Below are 8,097 nucleotides of genomic sequence, written 5' to 3' on the forward strand. Positions count from 1 at the left end.
ATACTTTTTCTTTTTCATTTGAATTTATTAAATTGGACATGTTCGGGTTTAGATTGAACGTATTTTGGAGTAGATCTACTTCAGTTGGTATCTCTAAGAAGCGAATCACATACTACCTATGTTTCACGGAAAGAGATATTTTTACTTTTTCATTAGAGTATAGACTGGACAAGTCCGCATTTAGATTAGACCTGTTCGGCTTTTGATTGGACATATTTTTGAGTAGAGTTAATGGGGGTAGGTCTATCCAGGTAACGAATCGTATTCAACTCTCACTAGTCCAGAAAAGGCTATTAATCACGTTTTTAAATGACAGGTTAATCACGTGAATAAAATTTGACAAACAAATTCCGTCATATAACCATAAAATCGTTGGGCTCATCATTTAACGCAAAAAAACCGTCATTATCAAACTTGGTAATTTACTAGGTGTGTGATTTCAACATAAACTATTATATCACGGAATAAATCCGACAAATATTTTTAGTATTTGTACGCCCACCACTAATCTTCTATTACATAACCAAAAGTGGCTAGCCACATGTAATGCCAGGTTATTATAAATTTAAAAATGGTTAACCCAACGACTAATGGGTCGTGAGCCATTCATCTAGTTCGGTATCGGACCTATAGCCCAGTCTTTAGCTGCCATTTCTTTGCGTCCAACTTCTAACCCTAGCCTTTTTCCGTGCCCAGTGCCTCTTTCTCCTCCATGGTCCTTATCCTGCGTCTGAAAAATTCAGAAAAACTACCCCCCACCCCCCATCTTTTTCATCTTCTCTACAAAACCCAAGCTCTCCAACAAAGAAAACAACAACAATTAGTTTCTCATTGAACAAACCCATTACTTCACGTATGGTTCTTCTTCGTTTTATCTTGTTCGATTAGATTTAATGTTCTTGTAAGATTCTAGGGTTTTCACAAAAAAAAATACGATTTGGGAAGATTGTTGTAAAGATTTTAGGGTTTTAAGTGAAATTGGGGATTATTTTTTGAATCTGGAATTTGTTATGGATTTTGCTTTCTTTGTGTTCTTTGTGATTTCAGTATTGTGGAAGGTCTTACCCAGGTAAAATCGATTTATAAATTCTGTTTGAGTTCCTTTTTAAACAATTAACATAGAAGTATTATCATTGAATCTAGCTTTTCTATTTGTTAGGATTTTTTTTTCTGTCTGTAATGACTGTTTTGCTGTAGTCTTGAATCTGAGAAGATTTAGAATATCGTGTTTCAATTTATACTTGTGGTTGTATCTAGAAAGTTAATCAATTTTATATTGATGATTTTCAGATTCACAACTGGCAATGCTTTCATCCTATATGTCATATGATATAAATTTGGGAGAATCCCAAAACCTTGGCCTCATCCTTGTTCAGGATAACAACATACAAATCATTCCAAAGGCACAAGAAAAGTAAGATCATTTCCTTTATATAACACGTTTTGTGGGAGTCTGGGAGATTAGTTACTATGATAGTAAATGATTTGAGTTCTTCATGTGTTTGATTGTTTTGAAATGTGCAGTCGTTGCTCCTGTGCTTGAATGTGAGATTGTAACTGATCCTAAAGTTCAAGATACTGGAATTATATTGAAGCCAAAGCAAGATGTTGGAATTATATTGAGGCCGAAGCAAGGAATTGCTGCTTAATCTGCATCTCAGATTGTGCATGAACATCCTCAGAGGTGAGTTTTCTTCGAGCCTTAATATAAGTGAGGTTGTTATAATTTAGATAGAGGTTCAAAAAGGCCAGCCATTATATTACTCACATTTGGTTGCCGTTTAAACCTTTTGAGTTCCTTTATAAGCTTTGCAAACTGTTTCGCCTTTGATGTTTAACTTTGTAAATGACATTAATTGGAATGTACCTGAAAATGAGTTCCTGTATAAACAGTTGATTTGTACCTGAAAATCATTTGTGCATTACAAACTTGCATTTTGTATTGGACATGAAATTCAGTTATTTTATGACGTTGCTGGAATATTAGGCTATTTGTTATTGGTTCAAGATAAGTTCATATTTCATGCTGACCTGCGAAGACTTTTACTAATTCATGGTTGGTTATTTTGCTATTCTTTTGTTAGTTTTTCAGAGTACTGGCTCAACTGCTTGCGTGAGAACGAGAGGAGTTCAAGACTGGATAACCAGATTGCCTGGGATAGATAAAGAGAATATGTTGATTTTGAAGGTGATGTCAGTGCTTTGTTCCATCTGTTGATAACTTGGACAGACAAGGTCGGATAAAGCATTCTACCGGCAGAACCTCCCAAACGTGACAAATTTGTGAACAACAATCTTGATCTTCCCCAATTCCAAGGGTCCGGCATTGTCCTACCAGTTAGTAAAGAATGCTCGGGGACAACAGGGTTCACATCTTATTAAGTTGTTCTACACCTCTAACATGCCCATCATTCTGCAGTTTGCTCTTGTATACAACCTTTACCTTATCTCCCAGGTTAGATAGAATTTTCCAGTAAAGTTTGATTCAGATACTTGATTCCTACTATTAACAAATAACATACCACTTGATGCCTAACACTTTCGTTAATCTTGTACTGTTTTCTATACAGTTGTTGTACAAGTGATACAGTTCAAGCTTCGTTGTGCATTTGCAGATATGGTTGCTTCCAATCCTTTCCATGAAATGTTTTATCTTGTATTTATGCCGACTTGGATTGAAGTGTCTGGATCCTCATTTAGAGATGTGGCTAAACAGCTCCAGGTATTGTTATATATTGCATTCATTTACTGTATATTCTTTCTCCATTATGTGATCTGGTCTTTTGAATATACTATTTAGCAGTGTAGTAATTAAAGTAGTGATTGATTTATTGAAGAATCTGCAAATCACTATATATGTTGTGTAAGTCGCATGTAATTTATTTATAAAGGTTTGCTCTGAAGATTTCACATGTAGGTTCTTTTGTGGGTGCAAGTATTTGTGGTTTTAGCTTAATGGTGTGTCACTGTCTCTGTTATTAGATTATATTGTTTTCCCGCAGTCGAGATCAATAGTTCTTCTTTATACTTGAATATGTGGCCGTTGCTTTCCTTCCATGCATTGAAATTTCAACTAACTTGTATCTTGTTATACAGGACATTAGGATATCAGCGGTTGAATGTGCATATGCTGATAAATCAAAACCACTGAATGATGACTATTATCACTACATGATTGATGAAATTATGGATGCAAGTGCGATGTTATGCGATAAAAATGGAGTACTTGGAGATGTTTCAAGAGGTGACATAGTGTCCCAAAGCTTATGTAATTTCTTAGAGTGACAGTAGATTGAATTTAATTTTAATGATTATGTGAATGTAGATTGAATTCGCTTTTAGTGTTTAATATGTATTCAGATATTCTTTGTTCTTTTTGGGTAATTTAAATAAAGTTATCTCAGCCGTTTTATTTAAGATTCTGTTACATTTTCAGAATTCGTTCAAAATTTTGTTTCAGAAACACTAAACCTAAATCTGAATGAATTTCATATTAACAAAATCTAAATACCAAATCTGAATCAATAGCCTGAAAATGACGGAACATTCATGTTTTGAATTAGTATATTTGTTTCTACGAAAACACCTCATTTATGACAGACATCGTCATTCCTGTTTTGAATTAGTATATTTGTTTCTACGAAAACACCTCCTTTATGACAGACATCGTCCGTGATTATATTTAACATAAGATAATCGTGGTACTAAATAATATATTATGGCCGTGACTTAAAATCACATATTTTACTCGTCATACTTAATAACGTTCTTTATTTGTCATTTATAAAGAGTCACACCAAATAAATAACGGTTCGAATGACAGATGAAAACCGTGACAAATCATGTTTTATAACAGACTTCATTCGTCATTTATAGACCCTTTTGGACTAGTGTCTATTTTAGGAAAAAAACTCTTTTAGTTTTTCATTGGAGTTTAGTTTGGTCCTATTTGAGTTTAGATTGGATCTGCTTGTTTTAATTTGACTTATCCTGGATTAGATTTATTGGTGGGTTTGTCTAGGAAGCGAGTCACATGCCACTTATGTTTTTTTTTTTTAAATATGCTTTTTCATTTTCATCGGAGTTTAGACTGGACCTGTTTTGGAACATATTTAGTGGGATGAGTCTATTCAGGATTCAAATCACACAGTACCTTCGTTTCAGGAAAAACGATGTTTTTTTTTGGGATAATTTGTGTTACCTCCCTTGGCGAAGATCGTAATTTGAGTTACTTCCCCTACAAAGATAAAATTAATGAAACCTCTCCTCGTTACATTTTCCGTCCAAATCTGATTATATGAGTCAGCAACTTTGTATAAGTGGACCATATTTTTACACGTGGATGTTGACTTTCCCAAATAGATCTCTTTGTCCAAGAGATAAAAAAAAAAAAAAAAAACATATCCCATCCACGACATTAATGGTCTCATCTCCAACACCAACTTTCCTCCCACTTTCCACATTCTTCTTCTTCTTCCATCCTCATCCTCAATCCCCATTTGGATGTCAATCCTCCTAATTTATCCTATCCAACAAATCAATTAGCCATTCAAACAACAACAGACCGATTATAGCCATTCAACTGCCACTGGAACAAATTTGGTTTAAAGATGAACCTCTAATTTGATGTAGGGATTTTTTTTTCTATTTATGATTATTTCAATTGAAAATTAGCTTTGTATATGTTTGATCGAAAAGGTAAAGGATTTGGGGTTTCTGATTTGGGTATTCGATTTGGGGTTTATGATTTGAAAATTTGGTTGACATAGGATTGTAGTTGGTTTTAGGTGATGAATATTGAAATCTATCACTACTGTAACAGTAAAACATGTGAATGGAAAAAAAAAAGACTAGAGGTGATTAGAACTGTTTACTGATTGGAGAATATGTTTTTTTCTAACCCTAGTTTTTTTTTTGGGAACATTTGGAATGGAAGATGAAGAAATCAAATAGAAAAAAAAATAATTCAATCTTACTGCTTCACAATTGTGACCACCATTAATTCAGGTATTTCTCTACCTATACCGCAATCATCACCTCCGCCATTGCCATGCTCTTTTCCCACGTTCTCTTCCTATTCTTCCTCCCTTATGCTTATTCAAATACTTTATTCACAGTCTTCGTCATCAATAACATTGACGTGTGTTGTTGTTGCTGCTGCGTTCTTAAGAAATTAAAGGTACTTCACCGCTATTTTATTGATGATGATTGGAGACAATAAGATTATTGTTGCTGTTGTGTTCTTAAGAAATTGAAGGTATCTCGCCACCATTAAAAGTGATGGTGATGGATGATTAGGAATTAGGCATGTTTGAGAGCCTGAGAACAAGTAAAAATGAGATATTCGACTAAAGTTCGGAACCACTGGAGATGGTGACTCTCGTCTGCAACGTCACTCATTACCAGAATTCATGTCCACGTTCGTCGGGTCCGGCGGTGGACAATCCGGCGAGACATTTTGGGAAAGTGTTAGAACATTGCTCGGTCGAACTCGCATGCGTTGCTATCTCAAGCATGTTTGTCAATGTTAGTGATCAAAATTATATTTCTTGATTTCTAACCTATCTAGATGTCTCGGACTAGGACATAGATTGTGTAGTTGAACTTTAAACTTCACGGAGTTCATCTCTTGAAGACGAAGAACTACTAAGGGGAGCTTGTGGAACTTCATCGACAAAAGGTATATGTGGAGACTGAAACTTATCTATCACTTGGAAAGTCTATTTCTACTCTATATCCTATATTGAGACATAAGTCGTGTTACGATATAGTTTTCTATTATACACATTTGAGATTTCGAGCTGAGTTTATCTCGCTTATATATTTATCGGAATATGTGTTGGAAAGCTTTCGCTTCGACCGAATTCAACTTACATTCGTGACGAAAGTTCGAATAAGATCATATGAAAATTGTCAAGTTACATCTTACATGGTTTGTGTGATACAATCATTTGGTGTTGCTTTGGAATGTTTCATTATGATAATTTCAGTAACGTGAAAATCGCTTTGACAAAAAATAGTATGTGAACAACGACTATATAACGTCTTCTAAAAAAGTTTCAATGATTGAAATAAAGAGTTTAGAATCATGTAACCATGTTTGGATATAATCATAGTGTGTTAATCACATTATTGTACAAGTCCAAAACCGGGAGCCTGAAGTATGCGTACCCGTACGCATACCGGCGGAAAGTTCACTTTCGTGAAAATCTGTTGGAGTTTGGAATATGTTAAAGTATGCGCACCCGTACGCGTAGCGGCGTAACCAAACTCAATTCCGGCTACTCAAGTATGCGTACCCGTTTACGTACTTGAGTGGGTTACTTTCTAAAATCGGTATGTACATGAACATAAACATTTATATAATAAGGAATGAAATCTTTGCAAACCGTGGCTATAATGTTCATGAATTGATTCGAGCGAATCAAACCGATTTTGTTTTGATTGTGTTCTTGTATGTTTCTATGAAAATATAGCAATTGAACGACTCTTTAACTAGTTCATTTGAGTTAGTTATGGATAAGATGAATATGGTTTATATGAGAGTTATCATATGGCTAACTTCGGTTGACCATGGTTGAGCCAACATGGGTGTACACGTTTGGGTACGGTTACATAAAACCTAAATGAGGGTACATTTCATTTATGTGTAACAAGCTAAGTTCGATCTAACGGTTGAATGATATTAGCTTGGTTGAATCAGGTTTTTCATCAAACGGTGAATATTGAATGCTTTGCTACCAAGGTAACTTGGATTGCAGACTCTGATATAAAAACTATATAAAGGAGAACTCTAGCAACTGGGAAACCAAATCCCCATACTTCTGTGTGTTACTAGTTGCATAAGCTAGAGTCGATTCTCTTTTAACCATAAGTTTTCCTAAACCTTGTAGATTAACGACTTGAAAGACTTCATTGGGATTGTGAAGCCAGACCCAACTATTTCTCTTTTAGTTGCGTGTTTTGATCTTGCCCAATTCTATCGTTTGAGTACTATCTTCTCTAATATTTGCTCGAGATTAATTTCTCCGATAGGAAAGATAAAACGTGATCAGAAACATCTTCGTCTCATCGTTTGTGATTCCACAATATCTAGTTTCGCCATCATACGATTTAGATTATTGTGAGGTGATTGATAATACTAAGTTGTACTTCGGGAATATAAGGCTGGTTTAACAATTGGTTCCTGTTCACCTTGATTTATCAAAAGACGGAACAAAAACTCTTGGGTATTTCTGTGGGAGACAGATTTATTCAATCATATAGACTTTTCTGGGTGAGATAGATTTGTTTATCAAGTCTTCGACTTTGGGTCGTAGAAACTCTTGGTTGTGGGTGAGATCAACTAAGGGAATCAAGTGTGTAGTATCCTACTGGGATCAGAGACGTAAGGAGCGCAACTGTACCTTGAATCAGTGTGAGATTGATTAGAGTTCAACTACAGTCCAGTCCGAAGTTCATTGGTAGTAGGCTAGTGTCTGTAGCGGATTAATACAGTATGGTGTTCAAACTGGACTAGGTCCCGAGTTTTCTTTTGCATTTGCGGTTTCCTCGTTAACAAAATTATGGTGTCTGTGTTATTTCTTTTCCGCATTATGTTTTGTTATATAATTGAAATATCACAGGTTTTGCGTTGTATCGATCAATTAGGAAATCCAACCTTTGGTTGTTGATTGAGATTGATTGATCCTTGAACATTGGTCTTTGGTACAAATTCAAGTTTACTCCTTTTATATTCAATCGGGATCGCAGATTTTTATTTGCTAATGGCGGATTTAATTAAGAGTTAGAGATATTAAACTCTTTGATATATTTTTCTCTAGATTGAGTCTCACTGTCTAGTTGATTCTCTAGAAAGTATATTGGAGTAAGTCCTATCAGATTACCAAACGAATTGTTGGGTGTGGTTGTTAGACCCCCGCATTTTCAGAAAGTCAAACATCCACGTGTAACAAATGTTCCACTTGTAAAAAATTGCTGACTCACATAACTAGCCTTGGAAGGAAAATGTAACGAGGGGAGGTTTTACTAATTTTATCTCTGTAGGGGAGGTAACTCAAATTATGATCTTCGCCATGGGAGGTAACGCAAATTACT

General features: G+C 35.1%; 1 long non-coding RNA gene across 1 annotated transcript; it reads left to right on the forward strand.

Moving 5' to 3' along the window:
- Positions 1-2,096: 2,096 nt before the first annotated feature.
- Positions 2,097-3,336, forward strand: LOC113353343. The gene is made up of 3 exons (XR_003361218.1): positions 2,097-2,455; positions 2,616-2,722; positions 3,097-3,336. It is a non-coding gene; the product is annotated as an uncharacterized LOC113353343 (long non-coding RNA).
- The last annotated feature ends 4,761 nt before the right edge of the window (positions 3,337-8,097 follow it).

The sequence above is a fragment of the Papaver somniferum genome, chromosome 2 (assembly GCF_003573695.1).
Source record: "Papaver somniferum cultivar HN1 chromosome 2, ASM357369v1, whole genome shotgun sequence".
Taxonomy (NCBI): Eukaryota; Viridiplantae; Streptophyta; class Magnoliopsida; order Ranunculales; family Papaveraceae; genus Papaver; species Papaver somniferum.